At 41.4% G+C, this 19,098-nt stretch overlaps 25 non-coding genes across 25 annotated transcripts; all 25 read right to left on the bottom strand.

Annotated features, from left to right (window-relative positions):
* Positions 1–1,832: 1,832 nt before the first annotated feature.
* trnar-ucg (transfer RNA arginine (anticodon UCG)) lies at positions 1,833–1,905 on the bottom strand. Its single transcript has one exon. It is a non-coding gene; the product is annotated as a tRNA-Arg (tRNA).
* A 1,926-nt stretch (positions 1,906–3,831) lies between these two features.
* trnai-aau (transfer RNA isoleucine (anticodon AAU)) lies at positions 3,832–3,905 on the bottom strand. The gene has a single exon. It is a non-coding gene; the product is annotated as a tRNA-Ile (tRNA).
* A 1,231-nt stretch (positions 3,906–5,136) lies between these two features.
* Positions 5,137–5,218, bottom strand: trnas-aga (transfer RNA serine (anticodon AGA)). The gene has a single exon. It is a non-coding gene; the product is annotated as a tRNA-Ser (tRNA).
* Positions 5,219–6,261: 1,043 nt separating this feature from the next.
* On the bottom strand, positions 6,262–6,343 carry trnas-uga (transfer RNA serine (anticodon UGA)). The gene has a single exon. It is a non-coding gene; the product is annotated as a tRNA-Ser (tRNA).
* A 503-nt stretch (positions 6,344–6,846) lies between these two features.
* On the bottom strand, positions 6,847–6,928 carry trnas-aga (transfer RNA serine (anticodon AGA)). The gene has a single exon. It is a non-coding gene; the product is annotated as a tRNA-Ser (tRNA).
* Positions 6,929–7,431: 503 nt separating this feature from the next.
* trnas-aga (transfer RNA serine (anticodon AGA)) lies at positions 7,432–7,513 on the bottom strand. Its single transcript has one exon. It is a non-coding gene; the product is annotated as a tRNA-Ser (tRNA).
* A 503-nt stretch (positions 7,514–8,016) lies between these two features.
* Positions 8,017–8,098, bottom strand: trnas-uga (transfer RNA serine (anticodon UGA)). Its single transcript has one exon. It is a non-coding gene; the product is annotated as a tRNA-Ser (tRNA).
* A 503-nt stretch (positions 8,099–8,601) lies between these two features.
* On the bottom strand, positions 8,602–8,683 carry trnas-aga (transfer RNA serine (anticodon AGA)). Its single transcript has one exon. It is a non-coding gene; the product is annotated as a tRNA-Ser (tRNA).
* Positions 8,684–9,141: 458 nt separating this feature from the next.
* trnas-aga (transfer RNA serine (anticodon AGA)) lies at positions 9,142–9,223 on the bottom strand. The gene has a single exon. It is a non-coding gene; the product is annotated as a tRNA-Ser (tRNA).
* A 458-nt stretch (positions 9,224–9,681) lies between these two features.
* Positions 9,682–9,763, bottom strand: trnas-aga (transfer RNA serine (anticodon AGA)). Its single transcript has one exon. It is a non-coding gene; the product is annotated as a tRNA-Ser (tRNA).
* A 503-nt stretch (positions 9,764–10,266) lies between these two features.
* Positions 10,267–10,348, bottom strand: trnas-aga (transfer RNA serine (anticodon AGA)). The gene has a single exon. It is a non-coding gene; the product is annotated as a tRNA-Ser (tRNA).
* A 503-nt stretch (positions 10,349–10,851) lies between these two features.
* trnas-uga (transfer RNA serine (anticodon UGA)) lies at positions 10,852–10,933 on the bottom strand. The gene has a single exon. It is a non-coding gene; the product is annotated as a tRNA-Ser (tRNA).
* A 503-nt stretch (positions 10,934–11,436) lies between these two features.
* trnas-aga (transfer RNA serine (anticodon AGA)) lies at positions 11,437–11,518 on the bottom strand. Its single transcript has one exon. It is a non-coding gene; the product is annotated as a tRNA-Ser (tRNA).
* A 1,043-nt stretch (positions 11,519–12,561) lies between these two features.
* trnas-uga (transfer RNA serine (anticodon UGA)) lies at positions 12,562–12,643 on the bottom strand. The gene has a single exon. It is a non-coding gene; the product is annotated as a tRNA-Ser (tRNA).
* A 503-nt stretch (positions 12,644–13,146) lies between these two features.
* trnas-aga (transfer RNA serine (anticodon AGA)) lies at positions 13,147–13,228 on the bottom strand. The gene has a single exon. It is a non-coding gene; the product is annotated as a tRNA-Ser (tRNA).
* A 503-nt stretch (positions 13,229–13,731) lies between these two features.
* On the bottom strand, positions 13,732–13,813 carry trnas-aga (transfer RNA serine (anticodon AGA)). Its single transcript has one exon. It is a non-coding gene; the product is annotated as a tRNA-Ser (tRNA).
* Positions 13,814–14,316: 503 nt separating this feature from the next.
* trnas-uga (transfer RNA serine (anticodon UGA)) lies at positions 14,317–14,398 on the bottom strand. Its single transcript has one exon. It is a non-coding gene; the product is annotated as a tRNA-Ser (tRNA).
* A 503-nt stretch (positions 14,399–14,901) lies between these two features.
* trnas-aga (transfer RNA serine (anticodon AGA)) lies at positions 14,902–14,983 on the bottom strand. Its single transcript has one exon. It is a non-coding gene; the product is annotated as a tRNA-Ser (tRNA).
* A 458-nt stretch (positions 14,984–15,441) lies between these two features.
* trnas-aga (transfer RNA serine (anticodon AGA)) lies at positions 15,442–15,523 on the bottom strand. The gene has a single exon. It is a non-coding gene; the product is annotated as a tRNA-Ser (tRNA).
* Positions 15,524–16,026: 503 nt separating this feature from the next.
* Positions 16,027–16,108, bottom strand: trnas-aga (transfer RNA serine (anticodon AGA)). The gene has a single exon. It is a non-coding gene; the product is annotated as a tRNA-Ser (tRNA).
* A 503-nt stretch (positions 16,109–16,611) lies between these two features.
* Positions 16,612–16,693, bottom strand: trnas-uga (transfer RNA serine (anticodon UGA)). The gene has a single exon. It is a non-coding gene; the product is annotated as a tRNA-Ser (tRNA).
* A 503-nt stretch (positions 16,694–17,196) lies between these two features.
* On the bottom strand, positions 17,197–17,278 carry trnas-aga (transfer RNA serine (anticodon AGA)). Its single transcript has one exon. It is a non-coding gene; the product is annotated as a tRNA-Ser (tRNA).
* Positions 17,279–17,781: 503 nt separating this feature from the next.
* trnas-uga (transfer RNA serine (anticodon UGA)) lies at positions 17,782–17,863 on the bottom strand. The gene has a single exon. It is a non-coding gene; the product is annotated as a tRNA-Ser (tRNA).
* Positions 17,864–18,321: 458 nt separating this feature from the next.
* Positions 18,322–18,403, bottom strand: trnas-aga (transfer RNA serine (anticodon AGA)). The gene has a single exon. It is a non-coding gene; the product is annotated as a tRNA-Ser (tRNA).
* A 503-nt stretch (positions 18,404–18,906) lies between these two features.
* trnas-uga (transfer RNA serine (anticodon UGA)) lies at positions 18,907–18,988 on the bottom strand. Its single transcript has one exon. It is a non-coding gene; the product is annotated as a tRNA-Ser (tRNA).
* Positions 18,989–19,098: the final 110 nt, after the last annotated feature.

Raw genomic sequence — 19,098 nt, forward strand, 5'->3', positions numbered from 1 at the left:
AACAAGAAACAGCAGGAAACATAGGTTAACAATTGCATTACTTCATATAAATATCCAGTCCTTTTGGGTTTAACGATTCACTACTATGGACCGCTAGGAGACAATGTGGCTCCGTAGGCAGATTAGTCATTTTCCAAAATGATGATTTCTTCGTTATTCTTCCAAGTACGATCATGAAAAAGGTCTTAAAATGCAACTTGTGATTTCACTGAGAACCTGAAAGAACTTGTACAAAGATATAAAGCAGATTTAATACAGTTTCAAGATTCAGCTGAAAGTGAATCTGGGTGAGGTCATTTTTAAGAGTTCCATGCAGTGTCTGTCTCTGGTTTGGATCAGAGTCAGGGTGAATGTCAACGTTGGTTTACTCTGATCCAGATAAGGTCGTTAATCCATCCATCGAAGTTTATGGTGCAGGTCTGTGGAGAGAGGGGCTGAGAAACTTCCCCAAAATGCTTTCATAGGGTAAAGGTTGTTGTAAATTAGAGGATCTCTGGTCCTTACACACGAACATCTCCACGTGTGGGAGATTTCCTTAAGTTTGTATTAAATTCCACACTTGAGTTCGTTACACCTGCGTTTTTATAGGCAAGACAACCTGAAATCCATGAATTCCATGTTAAATCCTGAAATCAGGATAAGTCTGAATAAGACTGCTGTCATTTTTTTCATTTATTTCAGTCACATCTTTATCTTAACTGATGACAGCACGTTGCAGCTTGTGTATTTCCTGCAGTAGCTTCAATATTTGACTGTACTGGTGCACTAAAATGTATTGTTGTGCAGATCAATACTTAAGTATCGATATTTGCGATCAAAACGTGTAATTTTAGGATGGGATCTTTAAAAAACTAAATTAATTTTGTGTTAATACATACTTTTTCAATGCAGGGTAGTTATTTCACCATTTACATGACATATTCCCTGCTGGTTGGCAGGGATTAATTACATCTCCTTCTGCCTGTGAGGGTAACTGTGGCTGTATCAAATGTATCAATGCTCTTTCTTCTCACACACACAAGCTAGTTTGATGGGTTAGGGTTAGGTGAGGTGTCGTGGGCCAAACTAGACGACACACTGATGAAAGGAGGTTCCCACCTGATGACCTCAATGGCATGTTGGTCAGTACTGCTCACTGGTCTATATAGGGATTATAGGGAATTATTCAGTGAGTCTGGTCCATTTCTTTTTTAACACAAGTTTTCAACACCTTCCACTTAAGAGTGATTTTGACAGAGTCCCTACACAAGTGCTGAAGATGTGCCCAGTATGGGGATTGAACCCACGCTCTGACCAACTGAGCTAACTGGCCTACTTTTGAGGTATTTAAAGACCAATTTTTTTTTTTTTAGCAGGTGAGTTGAAAGACTTTCAGTTGTTATTAAAAAACAAATGACTGTTTTCAATGCAATTATTTCATAATTTTCTGTAATGACTAAGCAGGATTGAAGTTGCTCATTCAAGTCTATCATCGTTGTGTATAGATGAACGTAGGCCGTATGGGATACCCAAGTTCATTGCGTAACATCAGCTCAACTCAGAAGATTTCTGACATGTTGTGGACCAAACTGGACGACACACTGATGAAAGGAGGTTCCCAACTCTGGGATGCCAGTGATGACCCCAATGGGATGTTGGTCATGCCATTGGGATAGAAGTCGCTCATTCAAGTCTATCATCGTTGTGTATAGCTAGCTCGTAACATCAGCTTAACTAAGAGTTACACACTGCATGCCCTGCATGTCAGAGGTCGGGCAAAGCACTTTATAGTGTTTATTTAGTACAGCTCTTGATTGTGAAGCATATACAGTACAGCATATAACTAAACGATGCAACCACGAAGGGACTCGAACCCTCAATCTTCTGATTCGAAGTCAGACGCCTTGTCCATTAGGCCACATGGTCTCCATACTTTGTTTTTTTGGTACCTAGTGGTGGATCGCTGAAAGAGCTCCTTACTTTTGCTAAGAAACAAAAGGTTGCTTTGGAGTTTTCCAAACCAGTCTAAATGTGTGTTATAGACTTGGAGAAGTTTTACAATCATATCCCTTGTGGTGTCCTGTGGTAGCCTGGGAACCGAGCCCTTGGTGACGGACCATGGGTGTCCGTAAACACTGGAGCGAGAGCTGTTCTCGTATTGCTGGGATTGAAAGAAAATATATTTTTGAGGATGCTGGACTCCGTTTTGGTCATAATTGTTATCGACAGAAATTTCTGGGTGCAACCTGGGAACGGAAGGTTTGAAATTTGATCAGCTTAGGACTACAGCTTTGCTGTCTTAACATGATGAGGTAATATCGGCCTCATGGAGCTGAGACACCCAGCTCGCACAGGAGTGGTCTGCTTCCAAGTCTGAAACAGCCAGGAATAAAATTGTGCCTCCTAGTCTGAGGCCCTGATGGTCAGGTAGAAAAGGAGAGAGAGCCCTCTCCTTGCTTCAAAGGAGTTGTTGCCTCAAGTGGAAGAGTTTAGGTATCTTACGACGACTGGAGGCTGTCGATCTACCAATCGATCTTTTTTCCAAGGCTCACCTCTGGTCACTCCTTCAGAGTCGTGACTGAAAGAATGAGATTGCTATCGCTTCTAACCTTCCATTTCAAATCCTGTGACTTAATTTGATGAATTTAAAGACGAGTTTGAATACACTCATCTTTATACTTTAAAAGTTTTTAGTTTTTTCTATTTTTACCTTTTTAAGTCACACAGACATTCTACATAGCTTGCCTTTGGTATTGCGGATTTGGATTTTATTAGTAGGTGAGTTGAAAGACTTTCAGTTGTTGTTAAAAAAAAAACAAATGACTGCTTTCAAAGTAATTATTTTATCATTTGCTGTAATGACTAAGCAGGATTGAAATCGCTCATTCAAGTCTATTATTGTTGTGTATAGCTTGAACGTAGGCCGTATGGGATACCCAAGTTCATTGCGTAACATCAGCTCATCTCAGACTTACACTGCATGCCCTTTTGAAGATTTCTGACATGGAATAGACCTCGCAAAGCACTTTGTTTGTGTGTGTGCTAACGCTTCAATCCCTCCATTTAAAATCCTGTGACTTAATTTGATGAACGTAAAGACGAGTTTGAATACACTCGTCTTTGTACTTTTAGTGCTTTCAGTTTTTCTCTGGGAAAAACTCCTTGAAAGTGACTCTGGCGCCCTCTATAGGCGCCCTCTATATTTTAATTACCCCCTGCCCAAACCAGGGTTTGAAACCTAGTCCTACTTATCTTTACCTCTTCTATTTCTACCCCCTACTCGAACCAGGATTTGTATCCCCACCGCGCTATGACGGGTTTGCAGGTGTTGAGAGGCTGGGGTAGCTTGTGGTTTTGGAAGAAAATATGGTTGTTGAGGTGTGAGGAGCAGTGATGGCTGGCGTTAGGGGAGTAACTCTGGGATGCCAGTGATCAATTTCTTGCTCTTGGAAGTGCCGTGGGCCAAACTAGACAACACACTGATGAAAGGAGGTTCCCACCTGATGACCCCAATGGCATGTTGGTCAGTACTGCTCACTGGTCTATATAGGGATTATATCATATACTGAGTCTGGTCCATTTCTTTTTTAACACAAGTTTCTAGTGTTTACTTGGAATCTCAAGCTAAGTTTGAAATTTCAAACACCTCTGATACTGGAAGCTCTGCGAATATAAAAGAATGAACAGAGTATGTGAAGAATAAGTCTTTCAAAGAGCAAGTGGAGCAAGGAAGAGTTTTTTGTTGAGAGTGAAAGAATGAGATTGCTAATGCAAGAGAATGAAACCACCTTCTACTCAAGGGTGATTTTGGCAGAGTCCCTACTTCTGTTTTTGCAGATGTCTGTGAAAATGTGGCCAGTATGGGGATTGAACCCATGACATTGGCGTCATTAGCACCACACTCTGACCAGCTGAGCTAACCGGCCTACTTTTGAGGTATTTAAAGACCAATTTTTTTTTTTTTTTAGTAGGTGAGTTGAAAGACTTTCAGTTGTTGTTAAAAAAACAAGTGACTCCTTTCAATGCAATTATTTTATCATTTGCTGTAATGACTAAGCAGGATTTAAGTCACTCATTCAAGTCTATCATCGTTGTGTATAGCTTGAACGTGGGCCGTATGGGATACCCAAGTTCATTGCGTAACATCAGCTCAACTCAGACTTACACTGCATGCCCTTCAGAAGATTTCTGACATGGAATAGACCTCGCAAAGCACTTTGTTTGTGCTAACGCTTCAAACCTTCCATTTAAAATCCTGTGACTTAATTTGATGAATGTAAAGACGAGTTTGAATACACTCATCTTTATACTTTAAAAGTTTTTAGTTTTTTCTATTTTTACCTTTTTAAGTCACACAGACATTCTACACAGCTTGCCTTTGGTATTGCGGATTTGGATTTTATTAGTAGGTGAGTTGAAAGACTTTCAGTTGTTGTTAAAAAAACAAATGACTGCTTTCAAAGTAATTATTTTATCATTTGCTGTAATGACTAAGCAGGATTGAAGTCGCTCATTCAAGTCTATCATCGTTGTGTATAGCTTGAACGTAGGCCATATGGGATACCCAAGTTCATTGCGTAACATCAGCTCAACCTGCGCGGGGAAACCCCAATGGATTTCTAATCCATCGCCTTAACCTCTCGGCCACAACAACTTGCTGACATAGATCAAAAGGTTCAAAGAAAAGCATACGTCAACAGATATTTTTATTCTTTCGGTATAACGGTTCTCCATTTCTTATCCATCGCCTTAATCTCTCGGCCACGACAACTTTCTGGCCTTTTGGTAGACCAATAGATGGTCTATAACAGAATGACTGGAAAACTAAAAGAACCAAGGTTTAGCAATGCACAGTTTAGTTCCAGACCTCAACCAAAACGATACACCTTTCAGTGGGCGCCATTGAAAGCCCCAAGGCATTTAAGGTAGTTTTACAGACACTAGAGATTTTTTTAAATTAACAATGACAGAGAACATACTATGTGCATTTGTATTTTCCCAATTATCAAAGGGGCTAAGGAACAGACCAATTGTGTAATATCCTCGGAGTCGAGAAAGGAGCATGTGTTCTGCTTTCGGTATGACGGTTCTCCATTACTTACCATTTAAGGAAACAGGTCAGTTCGGCAAACAGCAACCCTTGGTTAAGATAATCAACGTTGTTGGCAGGACTCGAACCTACGCGGGGAAACCCCAATGGATTTCTAATCCATCGCCTTAACCTCTCGGCCACAACAACTTGCTGAGATAGATCAAAAGGTTCAATGAAAAGTATATTTCAACAGATATTATTATTCTTTCGGTATGACGGTTCTCCATTTCTTATCCATCGCCTTAAACTCTCGGCCATGACAACTTTCTGGCCATTTGGTAGACCAATAGATGGTGTACAACAGAATGACTGAAAAACAAAAAGAACCAGGGTTTAGCAATGCACAGTTTAGTTCCAGACCTCAATCAAAACGATACACCTTTCAGTGGGCGCCATTGAAACCCCCAAGGCATTTAAGGTAGTTTTACAGACACTAGAGTTTTTGTTAAATGAACAATGACAAGGAACATACTATGTGCATTTGTATTTTCCCAATTATCAAAGGGGCTAAGGAACAGACCAATTGTGTAATATCCTCGGAGTCGAGAAAGGAGCATGTGTTCTGCTTTCGGTATGACGGTTCTCCATTACTTACCATTTAAGGAAACAGGTCAGTTCGGCAAACAGCAACCCTTAGTTAAGATAATCAACATTGTTGGCAGGACTCGAACCTACGCGGGGAAACCCCAAAGGGTTTCTAATCCATCGCCTTAACCTCTCGGCCACAACAACTTGCTGACATAGATCAAAAGGTTCAAAGAAAAGCATACGTCAACAGATATTTTTATTCTTTCGGTATAACGGTTCTCCATTTCTTATCCATCGCCTTAATCTCTCGGCCACGACAACTTTCTGGCCTTTTGGTAGACCAATAGATGGTCTATAACAGAATGACTGAAAAACAAAAAGAACCAGGGTTTAGCAATGCACAGTTTAGTTCCAGACCTCAACCAAAACGATACACCTTTCAGTGGGCGCCATTGAAAGCCCCAAGGCATTTAAGGTAGTTTTACAGACACTAGAGTTTTTGTTAAATGAACAATGACAAGGAACATACTATGTGCATTTGTATTTTCCCAATTATCAAAGGGGCTAAGGAACAGACCAATCGGTATGACGGTTCTCCATTTCTTACCATTCATGGCAACAGGTCAGTTCGGCAAACAGCAACCCTGAGTTAAGAGAATCAACGCTGTTGGCAGGACTGGAACCTGCGCGGTGAAACCCCAATGGATTTCAAATCCATCGCCTTAACCTCTCGGCCACAACAACTTGCTGACATAGATCAAAAGGTTCAAAGAAAAGCATACGTCAACAGATATTATTATTCTTTCGGTATGACGGTTCTCCATTTCTTATCCATCGCCTTAAACTCTCGGCCATGACAACTTTCTGGCCATTTGGTAGACCAATAGATGGTGTACAAGAGAATGACTGGAAAACAAAAAGAACCAGGGTTTAGCAATGCACAGTTTAGTTCCAGACCTCAACCAAAACGATACACCTTTCAGTGGGCGCCATTGAAACCCCCAAGGCATTTAAGGTAGTTTTACAGACACTAGAGTTTTTGTTAAATGAACAATGACAAGGAACATACTATGTGCATTTGTATTTTCCCAATTATCAAAGGGGCTAAGGAACAGACCAATTGTGTAATATCCTCGGAGTCGAGAAAGGAGCATGTGTTCTGCTTTCGGTATGACGGTTCTCCATTACTTACCATTTAAGGAAACAGGTCAGTTCGGCAAACAGCAACCCTTAGTTAAGAGAATCAACGTTGTTGGCAGGACTGGAACCTGCGCGGGGAAACCCCAATGGATTTCTAATCCATCGCCTTAACCTCTCGGCCACAAAAACTTGCTGACATATATCAAAAGGTTCAAAGAAAAGCATACGTCAACAGATATTATTATTCTTTCGGTATGACGGTTCTCCATTTCTTATCCATCGCCTTAAACTCTCGGCCATGACAACTTTCTGGCCATTTGGTAGACCAATAGATGGTGTACAAGAGAATGACTGGAAAACAAAAAGAACCAGGGTTTAGCAATGCACAGTTTAGTTCCAGACCTCAACCAAAACGATACACCTTTCAGTGGGCGCCATTGAAACCCCCAAGGCATTTAAGGTAGTTTTACAGACACTAGAGTTTTTGTTAAATGAACAATGACAAGGAACATACTATGTGCATTTGTATTTTCCCAATTATCAAAGGGGCTAAGGAACAGACCAATTGTGTAATATCCTCGGAGTCGAGAAAGGAGCATGTGTTCTGCTTTCGGTATGACGGTTCTCCATTACTTACCATTTAAGGAAACAGGTCAGTTCGGCAAACAGCAACCCTTAGTTAAGAGAATCAACGTTGTTGGCAGGACTCGAACCTACGCGGGGAAACCCCAATGGATTTCTAATCCATCGCCTTAACCTCTCGGCCACAACAACTTGCTGACATATATCAAAAGGTTCAAAGAAAAGCATACGTCAACAGATATTATTATTCTTTCGGTATGACGGTTCTCCATTTCTTATCCATCGCCTTAAACTCTCGGCCATGACAACTTTCTGGCCATTTGGTAGACCAATAGATGGTGTACAACAGAATGACTGAAAAACAAAAAGAACCAGGGTTTAGCAAAGCACAGTTTAGTTCCAGACCTCAACCAAAACGATACACCTTTCAGTGGGCGCCATTGAAACCCCCAAGGCATTTAAGGTAGTTTTACAGACACTAGAGTTTTTGTTAAATGAACAATGACAAGGAACACACTATGTGCATTTGTATTTTCCCAATTATCAAAGGGGCTAAGGAACAGACCAATTGTGTAATATCCTCGGAGTCGAGAAAGGAGCATGTGTTCTGCTTTCGGTATGACGGTTCTCCATTACTTACCATTTAAGGAAACAGGTCAGTTCGGCAAACAGCAACCCTTAGTTAAGAGAATCAACGTTGTTGGCAGGACTCGAACCTACGCGGGGAAACCCCAATGGATTTCAAATCCATCGCCTTAACCTCTCGGCCACAACAACTTGCTGACATATATCAAAAGGTTCAAAGAAAAGCATACGTCAACAGATATTATTATTCTTTCGGTATGACGGTTCTCCATTTCTTATCCATCGCCTTAAACTCTCGGCCATGACAACTTTCTGGCCATTTGGTAGACCAATAGATGGTGTACAAGAGAATGACTGGAAAACAAAAAGAACCAGGGTTTAGCAATGCACAGTTTAGTTCCAGACCTCAACCAAAACGATACACCTTTCAGTGGGCGCCATTGAAACCCCCAAGGCATTTAAGGTAGTTTTACAGACACTAGAGTTTTTGTTAAATGAACAATGACAAGGAACATACTATGTGCATTTGTATTTTCCCAATTATCAAAGGGGCTAAGGAACAGACCAATTGTGTAATATCCTCGGAGTCGAGAAAGGAGCATGTGTTCTGCTTTCGGTATGACGGTTCTCCATTACTTACCATTTAAGGAAACAGGTCAGTTCGGCAAACAGCAACCCTTAGTTAAGAGAATCAACGTTGTTGGCAGGACTCGAACCTACGCGGGGAAACCCCAATGGATTTCTAATCCATCGCCTTAACCTCTCGGCCACAACAACTTTCTGACATAGATCAAAAGGTTCAAAGAAAAGCATACGTCAACAGATATTATTATTCTTTCGGTATGACGGTTCTCCATTTCTTATCCATCGCCTTAAACTCTCGGCCATGACAACTTTCTGGCCATTTGGTAGACCAATAGATGGTGTATAACAGAATGACTGAAAAACAAAAAGAACCAGGGTTTAGCAAAGCACAGTTTAGTTCCAGACCTCAACCAAAACGATACACCTTTCAGTGGGCGCCATTGAAACCCCCAAGGCATTTAAGGTAGTTTTACAGACACTAGAGTTTTTGTTAAATGAACAATGACAAGGAACATACTATGTGCATTTGTATTTTCCCAATTATCAAAGGGGCTAAGGAACAGACCAATCGGTATGACGGTTCTCCATTTCTTACCATTCATGGCAACAGGTCAGTTCGGCAAACAGCAACCCTGAGTTAAGAGAATCAACGTTGTTGGCAGGACTGGAACCTGCGCGGGGAAACCCCAATGGATTTCTAATCCATCGCCTTAACCTCTCGGCCACAACAACTTTCTGACATAGATCAAAAGGTTCAAAGAAAAGCATACGTCAACAGATATTATTATTCTTTCGGTATGACGGTTCTCCATTTCTTATCCATCGCCTTAAACTCTCGGCCATGACAACTTTCTGGCCATTTGGTAGACCAATAGATGGTGTATAACAGAATGACTGAAAAACAAAAAGAACCAGGGTTTAGCAAAGCACAGTTTAGTTCCAGACCTCAACCAAAACGATACACCTTTCAGTGGGCGCCATTGAAACCCCCAAGGCATTTAAGGTAGTTTTACAGACACTAGAGTTTTTGTTAAATGAACAATGACAAGGAACATACTATGTGCATTTGTATTTTCCCAATTATCAAAGGGGCTAAGGAACAGACCAATCGGTATGACGGTTCTCCATTTCTTACCATTCATGGCAACAGGTCAGTTCGGCAAACAGCAACCCTGAGTTAAGAGAATCAACGTTGTTGGCAGGACTGGAACCTGCGCGGGGAAACCCCAATGGATTTCTAATCCATCGCCTTAACCTCTCGGCCACAAAAACTTGCTGACATATATCAAAAGGTTCAAAGAAAAGCATACGTCAACAGATATTATTATTCTTTCGGTATGACGGTTCTCCATTTCTTATCCATCGCCTTAAACTCTCGGCCATGACAACTTTCTGGCCATTTGGTAGACCAATAGATGGTGTACAAGAGAATGACTGGAAAACAAAAAGAACCAGGGTTTAGCAATGCACAGTTTAGTTCCAGACCTCAACCAAAACGATACACCTTTCAGTGGGCGCCATTGAAACCCCCAAGGCATTTAAGGTAGTTTTACAGACACTAGAGTTTTTGTTAAATGAACAATGACAAGGAACATACTATGTGCATTTGTATTTTCCCAATTATCAAAGGGGCTAAGGAACAGACCAATTGTGTAATATCCTCGGAGTCGAGAAAGGAGCATGTGTTCTGCTTTCGGTATGACGGTTCTCCATTACTTACCATTTAAGGAAACAGGTCAGTTCGGCAAACAGCAACCCTCAGTTAAGAGAATCAACGTTGTTGGCAGGACTCGAACCTACGCGGGGAAACCCCAATGGATTTCTAATCCATCATCTTAACCTCTCGGCCACAACAACTTGCTGACATATATCAAAAGGTTCAAAGAAAAGCATACGTCAACAGATATTATTATTCTTTCGGTATGACGGTTCTCCATTTCTTATCCATCGCCTTAAACTCTCGGCCATGACAACTTTCTGGCCATTTGGTAGACCAATAGATGGTGTACAACAGAATGACTGAAAAACAAAAAGAACCAGGGTTTAGCAAAGCAAAGTTTAGTTCCAGACCTCAACCAAAACGATACACCTTTCAGTGGGCGCCATTGAAACCCCCAAGGCATTTAAGGTAGTTTTACAGACACTAGAGTTTTTGTTAAATGAACAATGACAAGGAACACACTATGTGCATTTGTATTTTCCCAATTATCAAAGGGGCTAAGGAACAGACCAATTGTGTAATATCCTCGGAGTCGAGAAAGGAGCATGTGTTCTGCTTTCGGTATGACGGTTCTCCATTACTTACCATTTAAGGAAACAGGTCAGTTCGGCAAACAGCAACCCTTAGTTAAGAGAATCAACGTTGTTGGCAGGACTCGAACCTACGCGGGGAAACCCCAATGGATTTCAAATCCATCGCCTTAACCTCTCGGCCACAACAACTTGCTGACATATATCAAAAGGTTCAAAGAAAAGCATACGTCAACAGATATTATTATTCTTTCGGTATGACGGTTCTCCATTTCTTATCCATCGCCTTAAACTCTCGGCCATGACAACTTTCTGGCCATTTGGTAGACCAATAGATGGTGTACAAGAGAATGACTGGAAAACAAAAAGAACCAGGGTTTAGCAATGCACAGTTTAGTTCCAGACCTCAACCAAAACGATACACCTTTCAGTGGGCGCCATTGAAACCCCCAAGGCATTTAAGGTAGTTTTACAGACACTAGAGTTTTTGTTAAATGAACAATGACAAGGAACATACTATGTGCATTTGTATTTTCCCAATTATCAAAGGGGCTAAGGAACAGACCAATTGTGTAATATCCTCGGAGTCGAGAAAGGAGCATGTGTTCTGCTTTCGGTATGACGGTTCTCCATTACTTACCATTTAAGGAAACAGGTCAGTTCGGCAAACAGCAACCCTTAGTTAAGAGAATCAACGTTGTTGGCAGGACTCGAACCTACGCGGGGAAACCCCAATGGATTTCTAATCCATCGCCTTAACCTCTCGGCCACAACAACTTTCTGACATAGATCAAAAGGTTCAAAGAAAAGCATACGTCAACAGATATTATTATTCTTTCGGTATGACGGTTCTCCATTTCTTATCCATCGCCTTAAACTCTCGGCCATGACAACTTTCTGGCCATTTGGTAGACCAATAGATGGTGTATAACAGAATGACTGAAAAACAAAAAGAACCAGGGTTTAGCAAAGCACAGTTTAGTTCCAGACCTCAACCAAAACGATACACCTTTCAGTGGGCGCCATTGAAACCCCCAAGGCATTTAAGGTAGTTTTACAGACACTAGAGTTTTTGTTAAATGAACAATGACAAGGAACATACTATGTGCATTTGTATTTTCCCAATTATCAAAGGGGCTAAGGAACAGACCAATTGTGTAATATCCTCGGAGTCGAGAAAGGAGCATGTGTTCTGCTTTCGGTATGACGGTTCTCCATTACTTACCATTTAAGGAAACAGGTCAGTTCGGCAAACAGCAACCCTTAGTTAAGATAATCAACATTGTTGGCAGGACTCGAACCTACGCGGGGAAACCCCAAAGGGTTTCTAATCCATCGCCTTAACCTCTCGGCCACAACAACTTGCTGACATAGATCAAAAGGTTCAAAGAAAAGCATACGTCAACAGATATTTTTATTCTTTCGGTATAACGGTTCTCCATTTCTTATCCATCGCCTTAATCTCTCGGCCACGACAACTTTCTGGCCTTTTGGTAGACCAATAGATGGTCTATAACAGAATGACTGAAAAACAAAAAGAACCAGGGTTTAGCAATGCACAGTTTAGTTCCAGACCTCAACCAAAACGATACACCTTTCAGTGGGCGCCATTGAAAGCCCCAAGGCATTTAAGGTAGTTTTACAGACACTAGAGTTTTTGTTAAATGAACAATGACAAGGAACATACTATGTGCATTTGTATTTTCCCAATTATCAAAGGGGCTAAGGAACAGACCAATCGGTATGACGGTTCTCCATTTCTTACCATTCATGGCAACAGGTCAGTTCGGCAAACAGCAACCCTGAGTTAAGAGAATCAACGCTGTTGGCAGGACTGGAACCTGCGCGGTGAAACCCCAATGGATTTCAAATCCATCGCCTTAACCTCTCGGCCACAACAACTTGCTGACATAGATCAAAAGGTTCAAAGAAAAGCATACGTCAACAGATATTATTATTCTTTCGGTATGACGGTTCTCCATTTCTTATCCATCGCCTTAAACTCTCGGCCATGACAACTTTCTGGCCATTTGGTAGACCAATAGATGGTGTACAAGAGAATGACTGGAAAACAAAAAGAACCAGGGTTTAGCAATGCACAGTTTAGTTCCAGACCTCAACCAAAACGATACACCTTTCAGTGGGCGCCATTGAAACCCCCAAGGCATTTAAGGTAGTTTTACAGACACTAGAGTTTTTGTTAAATGAACAATGACAAGGAACATACTATGTGCATTTGTATTTTCCCAATTATCAAAGGGGCTAAGGAACAGACCAATTGTGTAATATCCTCGGAGTCGAGAAAGGAGCATGTGTTCTGCTTTCGGTATGACGGTTCTCCATTACTTACCATTTAAGGAAACAGGTCAGTTCGGCAAACAGCAACCCTTAGTTAAGAGAATCAACGTTGTTGGCAGGACTGGAACCTGCGCGGGGAAACCCCAATGGATTTCTAATCCATCGCCTTAACCTCTCGGCCACAAAAACTTGCTGACATATATCAAAAGGTTCAAAGAAAAGCATACGTCAACAGATATTATTATTCTTTCGGTATGACGGTTCTCCATTTCTTATCCATCGCCTTAAACTCTCGGCCATGACAACTTTCTGGCCATTTGGTAGACCAATAGATGGTGTACAAGAGAATGACTGGAAAACAAAAAGAACCAGGGTTTAGCAATGCACAGTTTAGTTCCAGACCTCAACCAAAACGATACACCTTTCAGTGGGCGCCATTGAAACCCCCAAGGCATTTAAGGTAGTTTTACAGACACTAGAGTTTTTGTTAAATGAACAATGACAAGGAACATACTATGTGCATTTGTATTTTCCCAATTATCAAAGGGGCTAAGGAACAGACCAATTGTGTAATATCCTCGGAGTCGAGAAAGGAGCATGTGTTCTGCTTTCGGTATGACGGTTCTCCATTACTTACCATTTAAGGAAACAGGTCAGTTCGGCAAACAGCAACCCTTAGTTAAGAGAATCAACGTTGTTGGCAGGACTCGAACCTACGCGGGGAAACCCCAATGGATTTCTAATCCATCGCCTTAACCTCTCGGCCACAACAACTTGCTGACATATATCAAAAGGTTCAAAGAAAAGCATACGTCAACAGATATTATTATTCTTTCGGTATGACGGTTCTCCATTTCTTATCCATCGCCTTAAACTCTCGGCCATGACAACTTTCTGGCCATTTGGTAGACCAATAGATGGTGTACAACAGAATGACTGAAAAACAAAAAGAACCAGGGTTTAGCAAAGCACAGTTTAGTTCCAGACCTCAACCAAAACGATACACCTTTCAGTGGGCGCCATTGAAACCCCCAAGGCATTTAAGGTAGTTTTACAGACACTAGAGTTTTTGTTAAATGAACAATGACAAGGAACACACTATGTGCATTTGTATTTTCCCAATTATCAAAGGGGCTAAGGAACAGACCAATTGTGTAATATCCTCGGAGTCGAGAAAGGAGCATGTGTTCTGCTTTCGGTATGACGGTTCTCCATTACTTACCATTTAAGGAAACAGGTCAGTTCGGCAAACAGCAACCCTTAGTTAAGAGAATGAACGTTGTTGGCAGGACTCGAACCTACGCGGGGAAACCCCAATGGATTTCAAATCCATCGCCTTAACCTCTCGGCCACAACAACTTGCTGACATATATCAAAAGGTTCAAAGAAAAGCATACGTCAACAGATATTATTATTCTTTCGGTATGACGGTTCTCCATTTCTTATCCATCGCCTTAAACTCTCGGCCATGACAACTTTCTGGCCATTTGGTAGACCAATAGATGGTGTACAAGAGAATGACTGGAAAACAAAAAGAACCAGGGTTTAGCAATGCACAGTTTAGTTCCAGACCTCAACCAAAACGATACACCTTTCAGTGGGCGCCATTGAAACCCCCAAGGCATTTAAGGTAGTTTTACAGACACTAGAGTTTTTGTTAAATGAACAATGACAAGGAACATACTATGTGCATTTGTATTTTCCCAATTATCAAAGGGGCTAAGGAACAGACCAATTGTGTAATATCCTCGGAGTCGAGAAAGGAGCATGTGTTCTGCTTTCGGTATGACGGTTCTCCATTACTTACCATTTAAGGAAACAGGTCAGTTCGGCAAACAGCAACCCTTAGTTAAGAGAATCAACGTTGTTGGCAGGACTCGAACCTACGCGGGGAAACCCCAATGGATTTCTAATCCATCGCCTTAACCTCTCGGCCACAACAACTTTCTGACATAGATCAAAAGGTTCAAAGAAAAGCATACGTCAACAGATATTATTATTCTTTCGGTATGACGGTTCTCCATTTCTTATCCATCGCCTTAAACTCTCGGCCATGACAACTTTCTGGCCATTTGGTAGACCAATAGATGGTGTATAACAGAATGACTGAAAAACAAAAAGAACCAGGGTTTAGCAAAGCACAGTTTAGTTCCAGACCTCAACCAAAACGATACACCTTTCAGTGGGCGCCATTGAAACCCCCAAGGCATTTAAGGTAGTTTTACAGACACTAGAGTTTTTGTTAAATGAACAATGACAAGGAACATACTATGTGCATTTGTATTTTCCCAATTATCAAAGGGGCTAAGGAACAGACCAATCGGTATGACGGTTCTCCATTTCTTACCATTCATGGCAACAGGTCAGTTCGGCAAACAGCAACCCTGAGTTAAGAGAATCAACGTTGTTGGCAGGACTGGAACCTGCGCGGGGAAACCCCAATGGATTTCTAATCCATCGCCTTAACCTCTCGGCCACAAAAACTTGCTGACATATATCAAAAGGTTCAAAGAAAAGCATACGTCAACAGATATTATTATTCTTTCGGTATGACGGTTCTCCATTTCTTATCCATCGCCTTAAACTCTCGGCCATGACAACTTTCTGGCCATTTGGTAGACCAATAGATGGTGTACAAGAGAATGACTGGAAAACAAAAAGAACCAGGGTTTAGCAATGCACAGTTTAGTTCCAGACCTCAACCAAAACGATACACCTTTCAGTGGGCGCCATTGAAACCCCCAAGGCATTTAAGGTAGTTTTACAGACACTAGAGTTTTTGTTAAATGAACAATGACAAGGAACATACTATGTGCATTTGTATTTTCCCAATTATCAAAGGGGCTAAGGAACAGACCAATTGTGTAATATCCTCGGAGTCGAGAAAGGAGCATGTGTTCTGCTTTCGGTATGACGGTTCTCCATTACTTACCATTTAAGGAAACAGGTCAGTTCGGCAAACAGCAACCCTTAGTTAAGAGAATCAACGTTGTTGGCAGGACTCGAACCTACGCGGGGAAACCCCAATGGATTTCTAATCCATCATCTTAACCTCTCGGCCACAACAACTTGCTGACATATATCAAAAGGTTCAAAGAAAAGCATACGTCAACAGATATTATTATTCTTTCGGTATGACGGTTCTCCATTTCTTATCCATCGCCTTAAACTCTCGGCCATGACAACTTTCTGGCCATTTGGTAGACCAATAGATGGTGTACAACAGAATGACTGAAAAACAAAAAGAACCAGGGTTTAGCAAAGCAAAGTTTAGTTCCAGACCTCAACCAAAACGATACACCTTTCAGTGGGCGCCATTGAAACCCCCAAGGCATTTAAGGTAGTTTTACAGACACTAGAGTTTTTGTTAAATGAACAATGACAAGGAACACACTATGTGCATTTGTATTTTCCCAATTATCAAAGGGGCTAAGGAACAGACCAATTGTGTAATATCCTCGGAGTCGAGAAAGGAGCATGTGTTCTGCTTTCGGTATGACGGTTCTCCATTACTTACCATTTAAGGAAACAGGTCAGTTCGGCAAACAGCAACCCTTAGTTAAGAGAATCAACGTTGTTGGCAGGACTCGAACCTACGCGGGGAAACCCCAATGGATTTCAAATCCATCGCCTTAACCTCTCGGCCACAACAACTTGCTGACATATATCAAAAGGTTCAAAGAAAAGCATACGTCAACAGATATTATTATTCTTTCGGTATGACGGTTCTCCATTTCTTATCCATCGCCTTAAACTCTCGGCCATGACAACTTTCTGGCCATTTGGTAGACCAATAGATGGTGTACAAGAGAATGACTGGAAAACAAAAAGAACCAGGGTTTAGCAATGCACAGTTTAGTTCCAGACCTCAACCAAAACGATACACCTTTCAGTGGGCGCCATTGAAACCCCCAAGGCATTTAAGGTAGTTTTACAGACACTAGAGTTTTTGTTAAATGAACAATGACAAGGAACATACTATGTGCATTTGTATTTTCCCAATTATCAAAGGGGCTAAGGAACAGACCAATTGTGTAATATCCTCGGAGTCGAGAAAGGAGCATGTGTTCTGCTTTCGGTATGACGGTTCTCCATTACTTACCATTTAAGGAAACAGGTCAGTTCGGCAAACAGCAACCCTTAGTTAAGAGAATCAACGTTGTTGGCAGGACTCGAACCTACGCGGGGAAACCCCAATGGATTTCTAATCCATCGCCTTAACCTCTCGGCCACAACAACTTGCTGACATAGATCAAAAGGTTCAAAGAAAAGCATACGTCAACAGATATTATTATTCTTTCGGTATGACGGTTCTCCATTTCTTATCCATCGCCTTAAACTCTCGGCCATGACAACTTTCTGGCCATTTGGTAGACCAATAGATGGTGTATAACAGAATGACTGAAAAACAAAAAGAACCAGGGTTTAGCAAAGCACAGTTTAGTTCCAGACCTCAACCAAAACGATACACCTTTCAGTGGGCGCCATTGAAACCCCCAAGGCATTTAAGGTAGTTTTACAGACACTAGAGTTTTTGTTAAATGAACAATGACAAGGAACATACTATGTGCATTTGTATTTTCCCAATTATCAAAGGGGCTAAGGAACAGACCAATTGTGTAATATCCTCGGAGTCGAGAAAGGAGCATGTGTTCTGCTTTCGGTATGACGGTTCTCCATTACTTACCATTTAAGGAAACAGGTCAGTTCGGCAAACAGCAACCCTTAGTTAAGAGAATCAACGTTGTTGGCAGGACTCTAACCTACGCGGGGAAACCCCAATGGATTTCAAATCCATCGCCTTAACCTCTCGGCCACAACAACTTGCTGACATATATCAAAAGGTTCAAAGAAAAGCATACGTCAACAGATATTATTATTCTTTCGGTATGACGGTTCTCCATTTCTTATCCATCGCCTTAAACTCTCGGCCATGACAACTTTCTGGCCATTTGGTAGACCAATAGATGGTGTACAAGAGAATGACTGGAAAACAAAAAGAACCAGGGTTTAGCAAAGCACAGTTTAGTTCCAGACCTCAACCAAAACGATACACCTTTCAGTGGGCGCCATTGAAACCCCCAAGGCATTTAAGGTAGTTTTACAGACACTAGAGTTTTTGTTAAATGAACAATGACAAGGAACATACTATGTGCATTTGTATTTTCCCAATTATCAAAGGGGCTAAGGAACAGACCAATCGGTATGACGGTTCTCCATTTCTTACCATTCATGGCAACAGGTCAGTTCGGCAAACAGCAACCCTGAGTTAAGAGAATCAACGTTGTTGGCAGGACTGGAACCTGCGCGGGGAAACCCCAATGGATTTCTAATCCATCGCCTTAACCTCTCGGCCACAAAAACTTGCTGACATATATCAAAAGGTTCAAAGAAAAGCATACGTCAACAGATATTATTATTCTTTCGGTATGACGGTTCTCCATTTCTTATCCATCGCCTTAAACTCTCGGCCATGACAACTTTCTGGCCATTTGGTAGACCAATAGATGGTGTACAACAGAATGACTGAAAAACAAAAAGAACCAGGGTTTAGCAAAGCACAGTTTAGTTCCAGACCTCAACCAAAACGATACACCTTTCAGTGGGCGCCATTGAAACCCCCAAGGCATTTAAGGTAGTTTTACAGACACTAGAGTTTTTGTTAAATGAACAATGACAAGGAACATACTATGTGCATTTGTATTTTCCCAATTATCAAAGGGGCTAAGGAACAGACCAATTGTGTAATATCCTCGGAGTCGAGAAAGGAGCATGTGTTCTGCTTTCGGTATGACGGTTCTCCATTACTTACCATTTAAGGAAACAGGTCAGTTCGGCAAACAGCAACCCTTAGTTAAGAGAATCAACGTTGTTGGCAGGACTCGAACCTACGCGGGGAAACCCCAATGGATTTCAAATCCATCGCCTTAACCTCTCGGCCACAACAACTTGCTGACATATATCAAAAGGTTCAAAGAAAAGCATACGTCAACAGATATTATTATTCTTTCGGTATGACGGTTCTCCATTTCTTATCCATCGCCTTAAACTCTCGGCCA

Source organism: Leuresthes tenuis, unplaced genomic scaffold (genome assembly GCF_036924035.1).
Source record: "Leuresthes tenuis unplaced genomic scaffold, fLeuTen1.0.hap1 SCAF_9, whole genome shotgun sequence".
NCBI classification, from domain to species: Eukaryota; Metazoa; Chordata; class Actinopteri; order Atheriniformes; family Atherinopsidae; genus Leuresthes; species Leuresthes tenuis.